The sequence below is a fragment of the Dreissena polymorpha genome, chromosome 9, assembly GCF_020536995.1.
Source record: "Dreissena polymorpha isolate Duluth1 chromosome 9, UMN_Dpol_1.0, whole genome shotgun sequence".
NCBI classification, from domain to species: domain Eukaryota; kingdom Metazoa; phylum Mollusca; class Bivalvia; order Myida; family Dreissenidae; genus Dreissena; species Dreissena polymorpha.
In genome coordinates this window covers 20,838,531-20,862,080 of record NC_068363.1, presented here as the reverse complement: position 1 = coordinate 20,862,080, position 23,550 = coordinate 20,838,531, and the positions used below count along the sequence as shown (strand labels likewise).

Sequence of the window (23,550 nt, the reverse complement as noted above, 5' to 3'; positions counted from 1 at the left end):
GGGCATTGACAAAAAATAACAGTTTGGATATATTTTTCGGCGTTTACTCAGATGGTCTCTCACAACAAAAAAACTATACAAGTCAAGGTATTATGTTTTACTTCTATCAGTAACGATACAGATACGGCGTGTTTGATTTGAATTGACTTAAAAAGAAATATCAAATTGTTGGCGATATAACTGTTTTAAAAATACCAAAGAAACATTTAACCAAAATCAACAGAATTCAATGTTCTCTGCGCTACGCAGTTTGTATAAAAAATCAAAACTTGCACACTCGTACACCTTGACCTTGTACATTGCCGCATAATTTTCGCGCTCTTTTGTCAGGAAATATACATGATGACTATATTGAAAGCATTTGTAAACGTCCTGTTAACATTAAAACATCGGAAGTGTGTTTCGGATTATAAATTTTTATTCTCATTTGGGAAATTAACGGAACATTTATACTTATGGTATATTTGTTTTGAATTGTATATTAATTTGTTACAACGCTTTGTGTGAAAAAATGTTTTGATAATATTATGCATTAATAGCACAATTTCCAGGAGGAAAACGTTTTTTACATGAAGGTGTATGACGCAATAAAACGTTTTTTGTAAGATCGTATTGTATCAATCTAAATTTAAATACGCTCGTCCAATGAAAGCTGTGTCCCACATTATGCGCTGTACTGAGTACTCTTTACACTTCTGAAAAATGGCGTAGTCATATGGTTGTTTTAATGAAATTCTCAAACATATTTACCGACATAAATGTTCAAGATTATTTTTTTGATGTTGGATTATCGGATATTTGTGAACATTAGAAGCGTTATGTACATGTATAAAGTTATCGATACGATTCGGTTTCTATGCATGAATTGGCGAGTCATCGTTGTCACTGCGATCACGGCGAATTGCGGCGAATCGCAGCGAATAACCACAACATTGAGGGGATTTAGCGCAAAGATTATCTTGCTCTCGCGCGACGTCACAGTGACGAGTCACGTAAAATCGCGGTGATTTTCCACCCAAAAAGCAAAATGCCCGCCTTGACTTCGCAAATTAGGCAAAAATCACGGGTCGCATAGTGTATCTATCTATCTATCTATCTATCTATCTATCTATCTATCTATCTATCTATCTATCTATCTATCTATCTATCTATCTATCTATCTATCTATCTATCTATCTATATGTACTGTCTAACTCCCCTTTCGGGTATTATCGACAGGTGTGTTGTATTATACAAAATGCATTATTTCTACAAGTATACCATATAAGGCCAATTGCTACTAATTAGGTACTGTATAAATTTTATTCACTATTATTTATATTAAATTCAAGTTTTTAAGGCTTCATCTCCATTCGTTAGATACTGATGGGAAGCAAACAGCATAAAACCAGAACAGACTGTGAGTTACTCGCAAGCTGTTCTGGTTTTATGTTGTTTTCACAAAGCGATTTCCACTTTAGCTCTGAGTGGGAAAGGGTTAACATACTGATTTCCTAGTAAAGTGTAATTGTGATGATAAAAAATACACTAGAAGATTATTAATGCTGGAAAATGCTGAAAAATACATTTTTTCTGTTAAAAGTGTGTCTTGTCTCCATTTTTAAATGCAGAAAAATACAATGCAATTACTGTAGCATGAAATGTGCATTAAATGCACTTTTTCTTTTAATTATATGCTTAAGTGAATTAAAATCCTCTTTAAATAACCTTTTATTCCCCCGGATCGAATGATCGGGGGGGGGGGAGGGCATATTGTTTTTGGCCTGTCTGTCTGTTGTGTGTGTCTGTCGAAAACCTTAACCTTGGTCATAAATTTTGCAATATTGAAGATAGCAACTTGATATTTGGCATGCATGTGTATCTCATGGAGCTGCAACTTTTGAGTGGTGAAAAGTCAAGGTCATCCTTCAAAGTCAAAGGTAAAATACACTATATGATATCATTCATTCGTATGAATCATGTGTTCTGCTTGAAAAAAATAATCTGCCACTTCTGTTTTGTTGTATGAAATGTACCCATAAAATTCATTTGAAAGCTCAAGAGATAAATAAAAGCATGCTACACCCTAGTCCTTTTAACATGACTTGATGGTAATTAGTTCCCAATTCTATATGGCCAAGGGCAAATTTGCAGATTTGACAAGTCTGAACTGGGATCCAAGAGGCAGAGTCTTTCCTTATACTTGTATTTAATTTAATTTAAGATCTGATACAAATTTTGCTCTTTGGCAAATTTTAGTTGGTCACAGTATTCAACTGAAGTTTTTTCACTGTGTAGTTATTATATTTTTATAATTTTAATATCAGATAACATCTCTCTTCAAAAGTTTAACATGATAATAAATTGCTTGGTGAATTCAGAAACAAGATCAATGCATCATAACATAAAATAATTAAAATATGTAAAAATGGCAGTTAAAAAAACAATAGATTATCTGCCTTAAATCTGAGATGATATGGTGATGTATTGGAATTTCTCTTAAAGATAATGTGTCCCGTAATTGTATAATTGTAAAGTCACATCATGAGTGGTGTCATAGTACAATTTAAAGCCTATAATTTACTAAAATTTATTATAATTAAGTGACTTTCAGTATAACTGATTTGGTTGTATGCACATGCAGATATATCATGTTTTGTGCTGAGGACAGTGGCAAACAAGAGCACCGCATAGCGGATGCCAATGCTTGGCTGCGGGTTAAGTTTTGAATAAATGTTAGCTTTTCAGAAGAATATTAGAGGTCACAGTGACCCTGACCTTTGTCCTAGTGACCCAAAAATAGGTGTGGCATGTAGAACTCATCAAGGTGCAGCTTCATATGAAGTTTCAATGTTGTAGGTGGAAGCACTGAGATTTTAGAGCCAATAAGGTTTAAGCAAGCCGGACAACGAGCTGTACATACACAGTGTGTTAAGGCTTGATAATGTAATGTAACGGGTTATAATGGGTATATTTCATTAAAATGTATATGCAATGTATTTCATTATTATGAGTTAATTTTATGCAAGGATAATAGGTATATTTCAGTAATATGTAACGAACAGAAAAATATAAGAATCGTGACTCGCAAAATGCATATAAACAATTAGTAGGTACATTAAGCGGGAAGAAGCGACATTCAGATAGGTATATTTCAGTAATATGTAACGAACAGAAAAATATAAGAATCGTGACTCGCAAAATGCATATAAACAATTGGTAGGTACATTAAGCGGGAAGAAGCGACATTCCGATGCGTTTTCCAGGTGTGAATACAAATTGGAGATGTCAAATTAAATGGAGACCCGCGAGTACAGAGGCATAAAAGTCTGGTGGGACGATATGTCATCTGTCCATGAACGCCAAGATGCACACGTTTGATGCCCATTACTTGATGACAGGCGTGGGTCACGAATTAGGCGAGTACGTAACGAAATTGGTATAAATACCTCGTCAAAATATGCAGAAGAAACCTTGCCTTCTCGTAGGAAATATTCATTTTGAGTTATTTACCTTGATTTTGAAATTATTTGTTTTACTTCCACTAAGTACATTGACATTCGAACTTAGTAAATAATGTTTAAACTATAAGTACAATTTTGATGTTAGGAAATAGAGAAAAATAAAAGAAATAATTTTGAGACATCAGAGACTTGTTTTATTTTCACTTGACATCCGATTACGTGACAATAAGCATTATAATTCAAATAAATTATATGTTTGTTATATTTTAAATTTAAGTTTAATGAATGAACTTTTCTATGGAGCATACTCTTATTTCTTATTAATGTTATTTAAAGTAATAAAAATATTACTTATATCTTTTGTTCTTTTCTTACATTTGTACAGATTCAGCATTAATAACACATTGTTTTTGTACTAGTCTTGTGAGACTTATATTAATTAAGAAATCCTGCTCAGTGCTGGAAAATCAAGAATCTGCTTTACCAACCAACATAATTATATATTTAAAGAAAAAGTGTGAATAAAGTAAAGTAAATAATAACTGTCAAACATGATTATGTTACCTTGCCACTAACCTATATTGAAAGGCTTTTATTACTTTATTTTTTTGCAAATTTTTTTTTTATTGAGTCACAGTAAGAAAATATTGCTACAGAGAAACACCTACATGTAAGTCACCTTTTAAATTAAAAATGTATATCACTTTTAAAAAGTTAATGTTACATTACTTCAAAATGCAATCAATTTCAACTAAAATTTACAAGAGGGTGATATTAATTTTGTAAAGAACTAAGAAATGACTGTGTATTTAAAATGCAGTTGTTGTTTTTTTACAAAAATATTTATTGGTTTATTTATTCTATTATTCTCTGATATTTTTTTATGTAATACTCTCACAACCAAGTTTAACAATACTAATGTAGTCTATTCGGGTAAATGGACTTGTTGCATGCTTTGAGTTTCATTCTGGGGTTCTTACAGATTCTGTCTGGATTTTCCAATAAACAATAGTGGACAGAGGGCTGATTAATTTGTTAGTAGAAACCCAAATGTCATAACAAAATCAGTAATTTAAATACCCAGTGATTCATTTTGATGTGCGTCCCGCGTGCCAGACGCACGTTTTTTTCTGGGGACGCATCATTCTCAAACATATGCGTACTCGGGACGCATTGTTTAACAAGTCCGATTTTCAACATCGTCAAAGTTGTGCATGATACAGAGTTTGATTCGTGGAGATAAGCGAAACACATGTTAACACTGTTTTGAAAGTAAAACGGAAGTAACATTACTACATTCAGGATGTAATAAGCGTATTTTGATTGGTTGAAATATATCAATTATCCAATCAGTTACGGCGTTTTATTAAAAGTTCATTGGACGTTTAATTTGTTGTCCCGACGGTAAACAAAGAAAATGCCATCCAAAAAGGTTTTCAAAATTGATCCTCAACAATTTAAAACTCGCTCAGTGTGTAGATATTTATCGATAACGCAGCCTCGATGTAAAACATGTGGTTCAATGTGAAGAATAAATGGCGGAAAACACATTTTGTGTTCGTCTGTTGTGAGCGCAGACAGTTATATTGTAAAGCGATGTTATTATAATTTTCTGGATTTTTTTCTAAAGTGACAATTAAAAATGAGCAAGTTCTGAAATAAATAGCATCTTTTATTTGTATACGGTACATACATAATAGTGATGCAGATCGTACAGCATTCCGTCCTATGTAACGTAGAATGTAAGTACATATCACAACACACACTTCTGCTGTTCATACTGCAGGATGTGATAGGGGTTTTTATGTACAGAATAAGGTCTTGACCAAATTCAGGAACAGTTTAACTGTAGGAAACCAAGACAACTTATGAGAGTGAAATTGTGCAATTTTGTCAGGGATGAATTTATGGAAAAAGCTCTCCCTGTTTGAAGAAAAAACAAGGCCAGAAGGCTATACACCTTAAATACAGCATGAGTGTTGTTACACTAAATATTTATTGAAGGTGTAAACCTTTTGACCAAAGCAGACATTGTCTTTTGTCACACTGTTTGAAAGGGATACTTTTGATCAAAAAATTATTAACACTTGTCCTCCAATTTATTAAAACTCTAGTCAGTCCAAATTGCTAAATAAGTTAAAAGTTCTCTGTTTAAGATGATATATGTTTCGCTGTTTGTTATTTAAAGTAAAACAAATAAAGACTTGCTATAAACCTATTTCTTTTTTTTGCTGTTAAATTGCATAAAAGAGCCCCTGGCTAAGGCGTATCATGTTAAGTAGATTATTTGTAACATATTTACAAATACACAATCTGGGACCCATTGTTTTCAGTTTGGACCCATTGATTCAAAATATGCCAGTCCCAGGGACTCATTGATGTAGTTTTCAAAATGAATCACTGAATACCCTTTGTAAATTTTCTCTTAATGTTAAGAAAATATTACATATTTATACTAAAAATAAGCTGTTTTTTTCCACAGTATTGCTTTTACATTGCATGGGCAGCTTTCTTAAAAAGTTTATGCATAGTTCACAAAATATTGCATTAATAATTTAACTTAGATAATTTCTAAATACCTTTAAAACTAAATAAGTAACTCAGTGCAACATTTATTAACTCAAAGATTTAAAGGAAAAACTAAAAGAACAATAGCAACTATTTTTTCTAAGTTAACTTATATTATTTTACACGTGTTCACATTTTAATTCTCGGATCAGTGCAAATATCACATGTCAGTTAAACGTACTAGTAAGATTCTTAGAATGCATTTGTATCAAAAGAAAGAACATGTAATCAAGTGTGTTTTTTAGTTTCATTTGTTCTGCTACAAAATCTTTAACAAATTTTGTTCTGAGGAGTACTCAGTAATATGAAAATGTTATGGCATTGTAGCTAAATGTACATGTAAGCTATTTTTATATTAAATTTGATTAAACAATATCATAGTAGGGGTTGCAGTCCTCCAGCTAGGCCTAAATCGAAGGGCGCCGAGCCCTACCCTCCCGAACCTCCGCCCTGCCCCCCCGAACCTCTGCCCAGCCCCCCGAAAACCTCTGCCCTGCCCCCACCCCCAAACCTCCTCCCTGCCCCCCTCCCCCTCAATTTTTTTTTTTTTTTTTACATATGATTATTCATAAATCTCTTATTACATTGTAATTACTTTAATCCTCATTGTAGAGATTATATTTGAATGGTTTAATATTAATGGGAATAATACAATTATTTATAACATATAAATTAACATGCAATAGGAAGCATTTCAGAAACACCCGCGCGCTCGTACATGCCCTTTTCACAAAATACTGCGCGTCGAAAGTGCCCTTTTGACAAAATACTGCGCGTCGAAAGTGCCCTTTTGAATAATAAGCCCCCTTGCCCTTTTCAAATCCTAGCTGGAGCACTGGGGTTGTATTATTGGATAAACCAACTTTTTGACACTCCACTAATATTGAGCTGATTTTTTAATGGGAAATATTTGGTTACAAAGAAGACCTGTAAAAATAACCTAAATTCTTTGCTTTTTTTTCATAAGAATAATTGAGATGCACTTTTTTTTTCATAAGAATAATTGAGATGCACTGAATTACAGTACCTTAACTAATTTACTTCCAGGTTAAACCAATCTGGTTGGACAGGGACATTAAATTTCAACTCTTGTGTCGTCCAGCTCGGCCATAGGCTTGTTTAAGAAGCTTACAATATAAAGAAGTGAAACTCCAGCTGCTGGAGCAGTATTGAATTTTCATTAAAACAATTAGTTGGTCCTTTATTTAAGGCAAGTGACCGATTGCCCAAACAGTACAAAACAGCACAATACAAACCAACATAAACACAAAATATGAATAAAGCTGGGGTCACCGCCTTGGAACGGTCAATGAAAAGCATTGGGGGTTTAAACCTGGTTATAGAGCGCTCAACCTCACACTTGGCCCAGCAATATTCATAATACATTTAAGTGTAAATAAAATTTAACGTCATAGCATTGTAACTCAAATTAAACAATAATAAAAGGGAATTAAAACGCATTCAATTTAATTACTATTTAATTACTCAATTGCATTGAAGATACAAGAGTAACAGAATTACAACTTTTTGACGAACGATCAAATAAAACTATAAACAATTGTCAACTACATTCCTTCTTTATAGAAAAGATTTGAGAATATAGAATCATGGAGTTAATATCTCAGATAATCATCGCGCGAATACAGGAAGAAGCAGCAATAATGGGTGTAAACATTCCATATTACATAGCTTGGTTGTTTATGTGACTGCAAAACATAATTAATTGCCCACACAATTTTAAAATGTGTGTGTTTGATATTTTTACTTTATGAAAATGTAATGAATACTTAAAAAAAACAAAGTTGAAACACATGATATATGTAAGTTTTACAACATACAATGACCACGGACTTGTACTTTTGACCAGACAATTAGAATACTTGAGATGGTTGAATGGCAAATCTTGGAAACTGGCCATGAAAAGTTAATGTGCATCTAGCTGTGTTGACAAAAAGTATTAACAATATTGGATAAATGCTTACCACAAACTTGCTCCAAGAAACTTGACTTCGAAGATGATTGTGTTTTATGTCTTAAGCACTATAGCTATGAAACACAAATCTGTATTGTTAGTTTCATAGAAATACTGCTGACGACAACTCGAACCATGCTTAGAAGTTAAAAAACAAAGTTATAGCTATTACAGGGTGCCGCTACTACAGAACTTAGATATCCAAATTTTCCTTGTTCCTCTCCAATTCCCAGGACAGAGCGTTCATAACTTTTAGTGCTGCAACAATACGCCAAAAAGCGTATCGCGATATATTGTCAGTTCAAAAACCCGTATTGCAATATATCGCAATATATTGCTTACTTGTACCAAAATTATAACTCGCCAATTACCCGATAATCCCGTATATTCCAGTTTTAAAGCAAATTCTGGTTGATGTTTACTATAAAAATGCTCAAGAATAACACAAAATACAAACATTCACCAATATTCTTAAATATCAAATACATTTTGGCATTTGTTACTATTTAAAGATGTGATGAAATAACTTCCAATCGAGCGTTTTTTTCCCCACTGAACACGCGTAAATCGCCTGATGTGATGTTCCCGTTTTATACAACACAAATACACCCACACTTTGCAGGCGACGTTCTACATGTCTGTATAATTTTCGCGCGCTTTTTTGAAAAAAAGAATAAAGCACTTTTTTTTTATTGTCGCGTTAGCATTACATTTCGGAAGCGTGTTTCCGAAATTAGGATAACAAATTTAAAGGGGCCTTTTCACAGATTTTGGCATTTTTTTTAACTTATTCATTAAATGCTTTATATTGATAAATGTAAACATTGGATCATAAAAGCTCCAGAAAAAAATCAAGAAAAAAATTAAAAAAAGGAAAAGAACATTGCCCGGAGCAGGTTTCGAACCAGTGACCCCTGGAGTCCTGCCAGAGTCCTGAAGTAAAAACGCTTTAGCCTACTGAGCTATTCCGCCGAGAACACATTCATTACGTATTTTATACCTTATATAAGCAATCTTCGTAGTTTTACAAAATTTAACGACAAAAACAGAACTTTCCAAATTATTCAATCGTTTCGCGTTGCAACGCTTTATCATTTTTAGGTTTTAAAATCGTCAAAAGATGCATATAATGGCTATATTAGAGCATGGTTAATGTTCAGTATTACTGTTTCCTCACAAATATCATAACTTAAACGAAAACTTACGAATCCGAAACAACTTTCTTCAATTTTGTCAATTTACCAAAGCGTGAAAAGATCCCTTTAATAATGCTAATTTCAGAATCGAATGAAACATTTAGTTGTGCGAAATTAATTCAACGATTATTCGTTTAAAAGCATAGAATGAATGCTCCCATGTAACAACGCTACTCTGTATAATAGACTTTTTAGAATGCCATTTTTACGTAACAATTTATTCTTACAAAATACCGCTTTGTTTTGTTTACCTTGATATCATTATTTTGGATGGCTTTTCTGAACGAAATGTAGATGCATGTTTGTAAAATTTTCGTACCGGTATGACGAAAATCGTATCGCAATACAATATGCGGATTGCGTATTGCGATATATACCGATATACCGGTATATTGTTGCAGCACTAATAACTTTGGTCTATAATCGAGGCAATCTATAGCCTAACTGCACTGCATACTTTATGTATCGCGTCCCTAAGTATTGGGCATGATTTGCACTTTGTTTTCCTTCAATTGACAACTGTCGATGGGCGCGGCCATTTTGCTTGAAAGAAGTCCGAAAACAAAATGGCGCCCACGTTATACCAGAGGCTTCCTTATGCAATAAAAAGCCGGTTGGATCCAGAGTGGTCCGGAAGGGGAAATTGACGACTCTGACAACTCGGACAGCATATTTCAGAACCCCTGCTGACTAGTGTTAGGAAAATAGTCTGCAGCTTTATGAACTCCGGTCACGTCCAGTGTACAAAGTTTACTCGCGAATAAAGTTTTCTATTTCATGTTAGCTATTGTGCTTCTCAAATTTTAATTCTATGTTTTTCTCCGGAATATATCGAGTACGATAAAGGCAGTATTTACATATCCAGAAACAAATATGCCCCAGAGACGTGCCGAGAAACGGGCATCAACAGAGATATAAACCCTTGCAGACAAACCGGCCAGATTGACATCCCTTGCAAACTACGTTGTTTACAGATTTGGAACTGTCACATTATAAACTTACAATATTATGATCGACGGCAAAGACCTTAGATAGACCACTGTATCCTCCCGATCTTCAGAAGCTTTTTTCTTGGAAATCTGCTTATTTGTTTGCTTTTTCCCAACTCACAAAAAATGGCGAGTACCTCAGTTGTGTTCTCGCATTTTAGACGCGTTTTTTTAAATCAACTCGCAATTATAAATAAAACAAGGGCTGTTTGTAAAACATGCATGCCCCCCATATGGGCTCTCCGTTGTAGTGACAGCCATTGTGTGAATATGTTTTTTGTCACTGTGACCTTGAAATAAAATCCAATAAGTATCATGGAATCATTTACTTATTAATACTAAGATGAAATTCTCTATACATTCTGTCTACAATTTATGACACTTATGTCAATGACCTGTGAAATGTATCCAATTAATAGTGCAAAAACCAATCAGGAGCTATACTAATCAATTATATCCATTATATGATTGAGTCTTTGATTTTTTGGATTCCTTTCACACATTTTGACTTATTTGACAATATGTGAAACATGCACACAATTTGTAATGTTTTATTTATTAATTAATGGTAATGAAACATGTTATTTATAGCAGTTAACTCCCCTAGTCAATGACCACCATAGATAGCAATGCAATCTGATTAAAAATAGCCAAGGCTAGTGTTGTGTATTGGGCAATGTATACAAGTGCAACTTTACCACATGACCAGTATCATGTGTTTACCACACACAGAAGTCAGTTATGTAATAGACCATTAATTCCACTCCCAACTTTGGCCACTTGCCAAGATACTGACCAGTATCAGATGGGGTTGTGAAATGGTGTAAACAGTGAACACCAGTCCATGTAATACTGGCCTACCACTTGTACTAGTTGGTTTGGAGTTAATACAGTTATGCATGTACAAATGAGACATTAAGCTCAAAAGTTAATTATATGTGCGCTCTGAAAACTAACCAGAGGAGTGGGTTGAAATTTACAATCTGTACTTGGCATTTGAGGAAATCTGAACTCTCAGGGTTTGGATAGAACATCCCCAAATTAACTTTTCTTTACACTGTTGTTATTTTTGTTCAATACACAAATATTAACCTAACTTAACAAATCCTGTACAGTAAAGGAAACTAAATCTAAGTTGATATTTTAATATGCTTGATCCTATTTATGTATTAACATTGTTTTATACATACAAACGTTTTGCTTTTTTTCAATTAACAAGCAGATTAAAAATTAATTATATTTTTATGTATAATTTGAATTGACAAAATTAAATGCAAGATGCGTAGCAAGAATTACATGTTTGATTTATTGTCAGTGAATCGTGACATTTTCTCAATGTTTCAGACCACCAGTTTGTCAAAGCTATCAACATCTTGGATGGTCAAGCTAAATAGAATTGACCCAGCAAATCACAACTGTCCTGTTGCCATATCATATTACATTGGTTTTTTAAATGTTAAATTCTCTCGTCATTTCCATAAACATAGTATTTACTGGCACAAAAACAAAGGCTTATACATCATTATGAATGAACATGTGTCAAAAATTCAATTTGTAAATCTCTTAACTGGACAGTGTGGAAACAGAATAAAATATGGGCTGTCCGTTGTAGTGGCAGCCATTGTGTGAATATGTTTTTTGTCACTGTGACCTTGACCTTTGACCTAGTGACCTGAAAATCAATAGGGGTCATCTGCGAGTCACGATCAATGTACCTATGAAGTATCATGATCCTAGGCAAAAGCGTTCTTGAGTTATCATCCAAAAATCATTTTACTATTTCGGGTCACCGTGACCTTGAGCTTTGATCTTGTGACCTCAAAATCAATAGGGGTCATCTGCGAGTCATGATCAATCTACCTATGAAGTTTCATGATCCTAGGCATATGCGTTCTTGAGTTATCAAAATTATCGAAATTTTTGCTGACAGAGTGAGTTTCACGCATGGAAAGGTTTAAGCGTGAGTGTCAAAACAGACCATGTGCCGTAACTTTATATAGACGTGCAACTCGGTACATGAAGTATTGGAAAATAGAAAAAATACATTGGCATTAATGCACACAACAAGATATTATTGACACATTGAAACTATAGACAAAATATGTAAATTTATGAATAATAAATTAAATTAAAGTCGCTCATTGATTGGTCGTTTTAACCAAATATGACCAGTGAATATGAATATGCTCGCACATTGTGTCATTTGATTTACGCATGTTTAATGGGAATGATCCCATCCAAAAATTCACTTTTCATAAGCGCTTGCATAAAATGGCGGACGTTTCACTTTGTGTTTATAAAATTCTTAAGCACATTAGCATCAATGCTGGTCATATTTTGGTTTTGAACATTGAAATCGGTATTTGTTCATATTCTAGTTTTGTTTTCATTGTTTTACCAAAACACACAATTTATTTATGGTCGGACACAAGGTCCGACAATGTCGGGAATAATACAGGACCTCAGCAAATTTTATCGGAAATGTCCGAGGTCCGATGTCTTTCGCATGGGTTGAGTAGTAATAGTAGTAGTAGTAGTATTAGTAGTAGTAGTAGTAGTAGTAGTAGTAGTAGTAGTAGTAGTAGAAGTAGTAGAAGTAGCAGTAGTAGTAGTAGCTGTTGTTGTTGTTGAAGTTGTAGTTATTAAAGTATTTGTTTTGCAGAAGTAGTAGTAGTAGTAGCAGTATTAGTAGTAGTAGTAGAAGTTGTAGTAGTACATGTAGTAGTAACTTTCAAAGCAATTTCTACAAGTTAAAATTCCTTCAAGTTATATTACCGGTATATTTTACACACTCTAATTTCTCTCAATATCAAAATACTGTCCAGGTTTTCAATTAACAAACTATCTGATAAGCCTGTGTGTGGCTGTGTGTGAGTCAGATGGTATGGTATTTCTGCTGTTAATCTATTGGTTGTGACATATAACAGCCTTTTCTGATTGGCTGAATTCAAATACAGAAAGTTTACCTGTTATATTGAACAAGAAATATCTTTTAAAAAGATATACGGCGTTGATTGTGGTCGATGTTTATGAACGATCAAAAGTTATCTCTATGAGATAAAAAGTAGCGGATGCCTTTTTTCTGCGCAGTTCTTAGCTCCATCACAAGCAAATCAATTACGGGGTGTTGCGCCAGATTTCGTGGCTTATTTTGCTTTATGTGATATTATTACTCAGATGTCTATATTTACAGAATAGAAAAACACAAGAAACATGAAAATAAACGAGTGCATATAGGTCAGCCGGCAATACTCAAATCTTATTTAATTGCATAATTATAGTATAGTGAATTGTTGTGCTCATGCTTAATAAACTGGTCTAAATGGATAAATATTTCTAATTAATTTTATCAAAATTGGTCCTTATCATGCAAATGTTGAAAACATTAAAAATCGATGATTGACATACCACAATAATATCGCCGAATATCTTTATTTAGTATCTTTCTGATCAAAACAAACTTCAAGTGCACAAAGTTTACGAGACGGCGTTTATATAAAGATTTCTGCAACTGACCGCAAACTGACCTTGATACCTTGCGGATTGGAATGCAATGCATTAAAGTCAGGTAACAATTCTGCTGCTGAAACGACGGCTTGTTTACGCCAACTGTACACGACCAAGGCAACAGCGACAAAGCGACTAAACGAACTATTTATTCCATCAGACAAAAATAGCATAGATTCCAATTTTTTCCTTCAATGAAAACATCGCAACCCCTTCTGCGAACTCCGGTGATGAACTGTATATAAACTCTGACTTTCAAACACTGGCCGTGAAATGACCCGAAACCTCGCGGGTTGAAATGCAATGCAAGTAAGTACTAAATATGAGAATATAGCCTTTAGTATAAACGCTTTTGCGCTTGTAATTCTCTGAAAATAAAAGGTGAACGCACAAACTGTATTTATGTCGAAAATTGATTGTAAAACTGTTCTATCTATTGAGCCTTTTCATTAGAGATAAAATTGTTTCAAGCAGTAAAACAGTGTTACAAAGACGCGGATATGTTTCCAATGTTCTGGTGTTATACTCAATTCAGCCAATGGAATAAATGAAGTGTATTTATTCGTACCTAGCCGCGAGAAATTTTATTTGAATATTATTGGACACTTACAAAGGTCAAGTCAGGGTGAAAAGCTGGCTTAATACAGTTTACGCCGAAAAACTGCAGTTAAGACAGGGTAGAAAATAAACCAGGTTTAACTTGTTGTTAAAATAAAGTTTAAGTCATTTCACAAACAGTAGAATTAATGAGTTTTTCCATTAACAACACTTTCTTAAAATAATAATGTATTGTAATCATTTGGAAAGTGACATAAAATGTTGTTAAATAGTGACATGCATACAGTGTTTCAGCAGTGTGTCTAGGAAAAGAACAACAACTGAAGGTTTGTGCTTTTCATAATATTTCTATATATCCCTTAAAATTTATGCTTCTAATGTCATCATTGTAGACCTTTTTTGGATGTGATGTTTGAGGTTATAGTATGGCAAATATTAATGTAAATGCTGCAGTCACATGAATTTTCACCAGGTGCAGTTGCAGCTTGATAAAGGAAGTACATTTGTGTAATAAGACCTTATGTGTACAAATTAATAAGATTGAATGTAGTATCGGAAGTTTATCATGCTATGGAACTGAGGCTTAAAGGTTTTTTTGTGCAGTGTGCATGATGAGCACTCAATGCTTATTAATGATGTTAATGTTTATAAATAAATAAAAAAAATTGTTTGTTTCACTGTGCATTTTCATACATATAGAATTACACATCATTTTAATTGTAGCAATATTAAATTTGTACTAATCATACCAACAAATAAAGTTAAATAAAAAGATACTGTGTTAAATATATTTTGTCATAATTTTGTTTAGTTTTAAGCTAACCTGAGCAAAAAGTGCTCATTAACTTGGCTGGTGCTCCACAGCATGAGCTACAGTACAGCCAAAGCGGAACAAACGTATTTCTCGATCCGCGGCGACAAGGCAAAACGAGTCGATGCCGCGTCAGTCGTTGAAGCCGCGTCAGTATGCGGCGGCAAGTCTAATTTCGCCGCGAAACTTCGCATCTGTCCACCGAGGCATGCCGCTATCCGCGACATGATGCCGAGTCGATGCGCATCATAAAATAAAAAAATCTTTTTAAAATTATTAGTTACATGTAGTTTACAAATGTTTAAAGAACATTTATAATAGTAATTAAAATCATAATAAATTTATTGTGCGCGGATTGTATTAGCATATACATGTAAGAATAGTTAATGTGTCTGGCCAATTAATTTTGTTTCCTGCCCGTAGTGTATGTATTTCACACATAAACAAGGTCAAGTAATTATGTTTTGCCACATACAAGTGGTCAAGGCTCCAGCATATGGTGGATTTATAAATTAATTGCATGTTGATTTTGCTATTAAATTTAAGCTGAGAAAATTAGCAGTGTGAAGCCACATCAATAATCAAGACGGTGACGACGTTTTTGTTGTTTTGTTAATTATCAGCTTATTATAACTATTGTTTGAATATGCGTATATAAACACGTTTAATTTTGTTCATATTATACAGTTAATATCGCTACTAATTACCCGATAATCCCGTATATTCCAGTTTTAAAGCAAATGCTGGTAAATATTTACGATACACAAACATTCTCGATATTTCCTTAAGTATCAAATACATTTTGGCATTTGTTACTATTTATAGAGATGATGAAATAACGTCTAATCGGGGCGGTTTTTTTCACTGAACACGCGATTTACGCCTGACGTGATGTTCATGTATTTATACACAACAAAATACACCCAAACTTTCCAAACGACGTTATACATGTCTGCATAATTTTCGCGCGCTTTTTATGAAACAAAGGATATTTTAGCACTGTTTATTTGACGCTAGAATTTGTCAAAGGTCGCGTTAGCATTAAAATTCGGAAGTGTGTTTCGGATTACAAATTTAATAATGATAATCGAACGAAACATTAACAGTTGCGCGTAATTAATTATACGCTACACATACATGTATGTACATGTAGGTGATTATCTTTTCACTCGATCCGTCCCGTACGTATGCGGCGGATTTACTCCGCGAAAGTACGCGAGGTTAACACAGACTCGGCATCGTTGCGCGGATCGATGCCGAGTGCCACGGCGATACGCCGCGTGAACACACCATTCGGCCGCCGCGTACTAATAATCTGGCCGTGGCGTAGCCGCGGATTATGTTTGTGCCGCGTTAGCTGTACTGTATCTTGCAACCTGACACTTTATCTCCTAAATTGACTTATTCAAAACGTGACATAAGATCAAAAGAACATTTATTTTAGTCACCAGTAGGACTTCAATATTAAGGGTAGAAGACTACAGATTTATTGATTTCAATGGTTTGTCATTCTTTTGACAGCTTGACGGCCGACTTAGAGAGCAACAGCAACAGTTTTAGCAGCAACTTCTCCAACAGCAGCAACTTCTCCAACAGCAACAACCACCACAGCAGCAACAACAACAACTCTAGCGGCAACCAACCCAGCAGCAACATCAACCATTACAGCAACAACGAAAATGACGTCATTATACCAGCGCCGCCATTTTGGCATTTTATATACAGACCGATTCAGTGCACATTTTCCAGAACACTTCTCGTTACTCGTTCAAAATCAATAAAATGCCATTAATCTATAATCTGTTGTTTTTAAAAATTTAAATCCAGCTTTCCATTAAATTCCATAGCTTTCTACGGAATTCCATATAATTCTATGAAATTCCACATCGTTCTATGGAATTCCATGGCATTCCATTGCATTCTATGGCGTTCCATGGAATTATATGGCATTCCATGGAATTCTATGGCGTTCCATGGAATTCTACGTCATTCCATACCATATCATGTCCCTCTTCTGATTTTTTTTCACTTTTCCATTGATTGCATGGAATAGTTTGGAAAGTCAGTGCCAATACTCCACAGAATTCCATTGAACGATTTCTATAGAATTCCATATGATTCCGTGGCAGATCTACAGCAACGGGCATGAACACACAACATTTTTATCAATGTTTAAATTCGAGTGGGGTTGAAAAAACGGCTCAAGACAATGCCATTTTTCATTGCCGCAGCCGATGGCTTGAGCATAATTTTATTTTCGCAGCCGATGTCATGACCATCTATCTAATAAGTAGCTGCAGCCGTTGTCTTGAGCCGTTTTTCCAACCCCACTTGAATTTAAACGTTGATAAAAATGTTGTGTGCTCATGTTGGATGCTGTAATTTGGAATAACCGAAGAGAAATGATTAAATGTTTCAATAAAATGTTGTTCATATTTATCTTTGGTCTAAATCCTGTGTAATTAGAGTTTGACAGAAAGAGTGGTGAATTTTGTTTGATTTTTGACCACATTCTAACGGATTTCTTTATAAGTAAGCAGCTAGGAAGGTAAGGATTACGTTTACAAAGTCATTCTTACTTAGGCTCTGAAAGAACACACGCAAATCTGTTCCATTCAATACGTAAAATATAAAGAATAGGGAAATACTTACACTCCCCTTTTAACCAACATGTACATGTATACACTTCCGCAGCCGATGGATGAACCGCAGACGATGCGTTAGTCGATTGCACGGTGTGATTACAGACATTTCGACGAATAGGCTGAACGGTTTACTTAAATATGCTCAGGGCCCGTATTCACCAACCACCTAAGTATTAAGGCTAAAATTTCCTTAATTATCTAAGAATTTACCTAAGGCAAAAATTTCCTTAACTTTCTTACTAAGTCCCTTAGGTAGAACCTAAGGTAAGATTTGTCCTTAAATACTTAGGAAAAATAAATGCGTTTTCGTTTAAAAATAATTCTATAACTGGAATCGTCAAGCCAAAAATATTACTATATTTAGAACATGACGTTGAAAAGTGCTCGCAAAATGGCGGAATGTTATTAGCGCACAAATGTGTTGATAAGATAAATCTTAATATTCCGTGTAGATGATGAATAAATAATATAAAAAGTGCATAATGTAAGAGGTTTACGCTTCCGGCATCTGTCGAAACAGCTGTCACAAAATATCTGTATCGATTTTATGCTGTTGTCGTCCATCTCTTAATCAACAACAAACATGTACACAAATTTGGAAAAAAACACGGAAGTGAATGCAGAAGATAGTTGGAAAAAAATGGCGAAACAACGAGCGCCCAACTTTACATTACAAGAAAACACCCTCCTCGCTCATTTGATGGGTGAAGAGTACATGAACTTCGGTATGAACAGGCATAAACTGGACAGACATAGGTTTACCAGCCGTAAGTGTTATTATAATTTTTTATCGTACCGGTATTTTAATTACTTTCGATAAGTTTATTCCTTAACATCCAAACACTTTAATTGCAGATATTTTTTATGACTGCCTTTTAAAGTATGAACATAATTAAGTATTTTATGGCAGCGATTTTTCCCCTGCTTTATAATGTACCCGTAAAAGGTACTTTCCCAAATGAAGAACAAGATGTGTTTGTGAAACACAATGTCCCCCTATATATGACCTTGACCTTGTGAAGGATGACCTTGACCTTGTGAAGGATGACCTTGACCTTTCACCACTCAAAATGTGCAGCTCCATAATATACACATGCATGCCAAATATCAAGTTGCTATCTTCAATATTGCAAAAGTATTCATAAAATAAGCGATTTTGGCCACATATATTTGACCTCTGACCTTGAAGGATGACCTTGACCTTGACCTTTCAACACTCAAAATGTGCAGCTCCATAAGATACACATGCATGCCAAATATCAAGTTGCTATCTTCAAAATTGCAAAAGTATTCATAAAATGAGCAATTTTGGCCACATATATTTGACCTCTTACCTTGAAGGATGACCTTAACCTTACCCTTTCACCACTCAAAATGTGCAGCTTCATAAGATACACATGCATGCCAAATATGAAGTTGCTATCTTCAATATAGCAAAAGCTATTGCAAAATGTTAAAGTTGGCGCAAACAGACCAACAGACAGACCAACAGACCAACAGACAGACAGACAGACAGGGCAAAAACAATATGTCCCCCACTACTATAGTGGGGGACATAAAAACTACAATTGCTGTCTGAAAATTTCCCTAAAGGAAGGCAAATGCCATCAATTTTGTTCCATAAAAGAGCATTATCTGCAAGTTAACAAATAAAATTATCAATTTGCTTTTGATACCATTGAGCAATTAAAAAACCCTATCATTCCCAATTGGAAGATTTCATGACGCGAAATTTCCCAATTTCAGGATGTTTCGCACTAATTTCTCCAAATGGGTAAGGTACTTTTCCTAATTGGGGAAGACAAATGGCTGTATTGACGTTTATGTATCAACTATTAAGCCATTGTTGTTATTCCATTTATGAAAGTTCATTGATATTATCAATGTCTAATTGCATTTGATACAATTGTTTTAATATCATTGAGTGCACAGTAACTAACAATTAGAATGTTTGCTTGCAATGCGTTTCACAAAATAAAGTATATTACCCTGTATCTAATTTGATTTTTATACCCCCGGATTGAATGATCGGGGGTATATTGTAAATGTTTTTTGCCTGTCTATCTGTCATTCTGTCCCACAACTTTAACCTTGGTCATAACTTTTGCGATATTGACGATAGCAGCTTGATATTTTTGCATGCATGTATATCTCGAGAAGCTGTACATTTTGAGTAGTGAAAGGTCAATGTAATCCCATAATGTCAAAGGTCAAATTTATGGCTTCAAGTGGCGCAGTAGGTGGCATTGTGTTTCACAACAACAGCAATTGTTTTTTATTGTGTTGACACAATATGTTGTTATGTATCCCATATTAAAGGCAATACTTAAATTAAATTTAAATAATTTTTTGATGATATTATTGATAAGGATAAGCATCTAATCCAAGTGGATATAATACTGGAAAAAAGGATGAAATATATCCTCAAATTAAACATAAAAAACACAGTATAAAGTGAACATTAACCCTTTACATGCTGGGAAATTTGTCGTTTGCTACAATGTTGTCTGCTAAATTTCAAAAATTAGCATTTTCTTCGATTTTTTTCAAAGAATACTATCAGAATAGCAAACAGTTTGGATCCTGATGAGACGCCACGTTCTGTGGCGTCTCATCTGGATCCAAACTGTTTGCACAGGCCTTCAAAATTTGGTTCCCGCACTGAAAGGGTTAACATGACATTGAAATCAGAGAAAGCCCACTACAAAGTTTATATTTTAAGTTCTGTGTTGTCTTTGATTCAGAAATTTCTAGCTCTGTAAAAAAGGAAATGTGGTCAAATGTGGAAACTACATTTAACGCCAATAGTACAGGGCCCCACAGAAAAGGGAGTGACCTCGAGAAGGTTACATTACACTAAATCATTGTGTATTCCTCCGTGGTCCATTCGAAAGTAGTGCCTATTTCTAAAGAGTTCCTTTTCTCTTCTTGAATATAAGCCATTTAACAATGTGAGACATGACTTTTGTGGTCATTTGTAATATCCTGTACAGTACAGCCAAAGCGGAACAAACGTATTTCGCGATCCGCGGCGGCAAGGCGAAACGAGTCGATGCCGCGTCAGTCGTTGAAGCCGCGTCAGTATGCGGCGGCAAGTCGCATTTCGCCGCGAAACTTCGCATCTGTCCGCCGAGGCATGCCGCGGTCCGCGACATGATGCCGAGTCGATGCGATCATGAAATAATTTTTTTTTAATTATTAGTTACATGTAGTTAACAAATTTTGAAAGAACAATTATAATAATAATTAAAATCATAATAAATTTATTGTGCGCGGATTGTATTAGCATATACATGTAAGCATAGTAAATGTGTCTGGCCAATTATTAAGTTTGTTTCCTGCCCGTAGCGTATGTATTTCACACATAAACAAGGTCACGTAATTATGTTTTCGCACATACAAGTGGTCAAGGCTCCAGCATATGGTGGATTTATAAATTAATTGCATGTTGATTCCGCTATTATATTTTAGCTGAGAAAATTAGCAGTTTGAAGCCACATCAATAATCAAGACGGTGACGATGTATTTGTAGTTTTGTTAATTATCAGCTTATTATAACTATTGTTTGAATATGCTTATATAAACACGTTTTATTTTGTTCATATTATACATTTAATATCGCTACTTATTACCCGATAATCCCGTATATTCCAGTGTTAAAGCAAATGCTGGTAAATATTTACGATACACAAACATTCTCGATATTTCCTTAAGTATCAAATACATTTTGGCATTTGTTACTATTTATAGAGACGATGAAATAACGTCTAATCGGGGCGTTTTTTTTCTCCACTGAACACACGATTTACGCCTGACGTGATGTTCATGTATTTATACAACACAAAATACACCCAAACTTTCCAAACGACGTTCTACATGTCTGCATAATTTTCGCGCGCTTTTTATGAAACAAAGGATATTTTAGCACTGTTTATTTGACGCTAGAATTTGCCAAAGGACGCGTTAGCATTAAAATTTGGAAGTGTGTTTCGGATTACAAATTTAATAATGATAATCGAACAAAACATAAACAGTTGCGCGTAATTAATTCTACGCTACACATACATGTATGTACATGTAGGTGGATATCTTTTCAATCGATCCGCCGCGTACGTATGCGGCGGATTTACTCCGCGAAAGTACGCGAGGTTAATACAGACTCGGCGTCGTTGCGCGGATCGATGCCGAGTGCCACGGCGATACGCCGCGTGAACACACGATTCGGCCGCCGCGAACTAATAATCTGGCCGTGGCGTAGCCGCGGATTATGTTTGTGCCGCTTTGGCTGTACTGTATGTGTCTGGAGTACTTTGATGCCTTGGATTGGAAGCTAACTTAAAAGATGAACTTTTGAGGGTGTGTTTTCTATTGTGTGGGGCTTTTGTCGAAATTAGGATTCCGAAACACGTTTTTCTACGGTGGGTTCATTCGACAGCGATTTACTTTCTTAGAAGTTGCGAGACGGTATGTTTTTGATTGCAATTATTGGAAGATGACAGATCCATCTTTAAAATGATACCAGGTTCGGAAAAATTGATACGTCGGAAAGGCAAGAAAAATGCTGTGAAAGTTGTCAGTTTTATAATGGGACCCTATGGGAATCGGAATTAGTGTAATATAACCTTTAAAAAAGCACATTTACTGCAATGTCAAGGTCACATGGATTCGTCTGCAAGCGAGACAAGTAGAAAATGAATTTTAATGAATGTTTTGATGATTTGGGTGCTAAAATAGATGAGAGGTGTCAATATTTTGGTCCAAATGGATGTTTTAGGTGGTTTTAGACGGTTCCGGATGGGTGGGGGACCTGGTATGGACAAGTAAGGGTAACATTTCCAACAATTCTTAAATGTAAATATTATTATGTCCATATATTGAAGTTTCAGGTGGAGAGCAAGATGAAAAATATGCAAAATTACATGCATGCAACCCATTTATGCCATTTTTCTCTTTGTTTGTAGGCCTGGCCGTTTGTCCTTGAGCCGTAGATGGTCAACAATCCGCTAGCTGTCTTGCTCTGACTGGTGCACTGGACATGATTTCAATGTGATTCATCATACTGATTGTTTAATTAACACATGAATTTCAGTTTGTTCGTTAAAGTACTAACTTAGCTGTGTATTTTTACAGTGGACGTAGTGGTGCGGTGCAGGTGGTAGACTAGGTATTTCCATATATACACTATGTTTACAGCATTGCGGCCAGTGGAGCAACATAGCTGATGAGTTAATAGCACTAGTTCTTCAGACAAATAACTTTATTTTCAACCTATAAAGCATATTTAGCTGTAGGTGGGGCCAATTAGCTGTAAGATCTGGCTTTTGTTCTGTTAAGCCCTTAAAGTAATGAATTTCAGAGTGAAGACCATAGCGCCTTTTCCTAGTCAAGTATCGGGCAGCTGTATGTCTTTTCAGAAATGCACATGTCTTTTTAAGCATGTCATTGTGTTTGCTTTTAATAAGATAGGCAATAAACTCATAACCTTTAGACAAATGAGCATCTGTAAATTCAGATTTCACTATTTCAGAGTCAGCCAGACCATGATTGACATGGTTCAAACAGAAATCGCAAACCTAAATTCAAGCACTTTTCAAGGACTTTTTAAGGCCAAATTTTCATTTTCAAGGCCAAGAACAGTACGTTAGTTTCCTTTAAAAAATGCATTTTCAAACCAGATTAACACAGTAAATGTCATTTAATTGCTCAAACTCATTAAACTTATTCCATATTAACTCATACATGTTATTTAATTACATACAAATACATGTTTTTAATATCCATCCTTAACTCAATGAGTCTCACATATGTATTTACTTTTTAAAGTTATTACAAACAAACATATTGATTCTCAATTTCATGTT

General features: G+C 34.7%; 1 protein-coding gene and 1 long non-coding RNA gene across 8 annotated transcripts in view; one reads left to right on the top strand and one right to left on the bottom strand.

Moving 5' to 3' along the window:
- Positions 1-23,550, bottom strand: part of LOC127846695 (NLR family CARD domain-containing protein 4-like) — a 755,110-nt gene that overhangs the window by 633,715 nt on the left and 97,845 nt on the right. The window lies entirely within an intron of this gene.
- LOC127846727 (uncharacterized) lies at positions 14,714-16,843 on the top strand. The gene is made up of 2 exons (XR_008033634.1): positions 14,714-14,822; positions 16,566-16,843. It is a non-coding gene; the product is annotated as an uncharacterized LOC127846727 (long non-coding RNA).